This window comes from Entamoeba invadens (genome assembly GCF_000330505.1).
Source record: "Entamoeba invadens IP1 unplaced genomic scaffold scaff_1105074726411, whole genome shotgun sequence".
Classification (NCBI taxonomy): Eukaryota; Evosea; order Mastigamoebida; family Endamoebidae; genus Entamoeba; species Entamoeba invadens.
Genome location: NW_004443515.1, coordinates 18,072 through 20,384, shown reverse-complemented (window position 1 = coordinate 20,384; position 2,313 = coordinate 18,072).

Below are 2,313 nucleotides of genomic sequence, written 5' to 3'. Positions count from 1 at the left end.
GTATACAAAAAAATGAATAAATGTACAATGGCAAAATTGTCTATTGAATTTTGTGTATTTTTGTTTTTAATTACATCATATAATTAACGTTCTATTATTATAATAAAAATATATTTGAAATCAATAATAAATGTTTTTAATATTTTGTGTTTTGATGTATTTAAATTTGTTATAATTTATAATTATAATAACTATAATTATTATTATAGAAAGTATAGTCATATAATTGTATTGTAATACGAATAGTATTATATATGGTTTATTTACTAAATGTGACCTTTGATATTGTCACGACCCAAGTAATCTTAAAATCTTTTAAGTCGAATTAATAATTTTTTTGTAAATTGGCATTTTACTTTTCTCTTTACCAAATAACAAAAAAATATTTTTAAAACTTTACAATTTTTTTGAATTTACACATTGTTAAATTGATTATATATAATCATTATTAATCTTAACAGATCGTGTTATCAATTTCATAACAAAGTTATCTACTTAATTATACGTTCAAATAAAAATATACAACAGTGTTGATACTATAATAATTATCAAATCATATTTCCACTTTAATAATAGTTGTTTATTACATCGAATTTATTAATTGTAAATAGAAACTTTGGTGAAATGACTATGATATTCATTAAAACAAAAATAAACAATTATCATCAATTGCATTGTGTAACTACGTCCATGTGCAATTTTTCATTCAATAACTTTTTGTTGATAATTACATATAATAAAGTTATTATATACGATTATTCTTTCTTAACCATCGTTTTCTTATTATTCATGTAAAAAGACATAATTAAACATATATATCTTAGTAACACCACAACAATTATTATTATATGTAATAGAAACATGTATTGATTATTAATATCAATAATTTAATAACAACAGATGATATATAAGGTTTCACTGTTAATCACTACATTTTCATTTTTATAAAATGTCAAAAATAAAACGTGATATATTTTTAGTGTGTAAACGTGAACATCAAACCTGAACTTGAAATCGTTACACTAAAATTACTAGAAAAGCACAATTCAAAACATTCCAGCTTATAACTTGCTTCTCTATCACATATACACATAAAATATAAAAATAAATATTTTATCATCAAAAAGCATAAGCAGACGATACAAAAATAAAAAATTGATTTCAGTTGTTTGTTGTGGTAAATTAACTTGGTCATTTTAACAGAAATGAATACACTTTCATGATTATTTCAATAATTAATTCCATACATATCTATTTATTATAACAGTTATTTCTTTGGATCATACATAAAAATGCATTAAAACATAAATGTTAGTCTTTTTGGATTAAAAAAACGATGCTCATGTTATTTTAGTAATACACAAACATTTAATAACAATTCAATTGCTTTCAAATTGAATATTAATGATAATATAGATTAAATATTTTTAATTAAATTCATAAAATATATTTTGTTTACGTATATAGCTAATTATTTATCATAAAAAACTTTAAGTGGTTGTCAGTTATTTTAACCAGTAAATATATTATTTATTTTTATAACATGTACATAATGTATGTGAACCACATGCTGTTAAAAATAATCATTCACATTATTTAATATCCTAATAATTTTGTATTTGTTTAGTTTGAAATTATAAGTTTACACACTCAAAAAGTTTACATGTTTGATAAATTTTATCATTTTTACAATAACATGTCAAGTATATAAGTAAATCATGTTATATTAATTATCATAATATAATCATAAAAAGTAACTGTATAATTATGTTATTATTTTACTATTCAATAAATGTTGTGATGTCATTTTTATAATTGTGTTATTTATGTGTGTAGTTAGACATAATATATTAAAAATATAATATATTAAATAAAGTTATTTTCATGTTATTATCAACAGTGAGTTATTGGAAAATAATCGTTTTTATGTAGTTACACAATGAAAATAATCACACTTATTTTAAATATAAAGAATATATTCAATTAGTAAAAAATATGTCAAAAACAATTATTATCTTTGTTCTATGTTTACATCAACAAATACATTTGAACATGATTGTTAATTATTTATTTATCAGTCCACGTCTTGTTACATTAGTAACTATGTGTGTAAATAACAAAAAAATATTATTAATATGAAATACAATTGTTAAAATATGAATATTTTAAAAGAAATACAATTGCAGTCAACGCCATATATATGTCAGTTTACGTATATGTCAGTTAAGTCTTTTTGTTGGTTTATTGACCAATCATTTTGTTAATAGTCAAATAGATTGTTAATTCCAGAAACTTTAACTTAAATAGAAATCA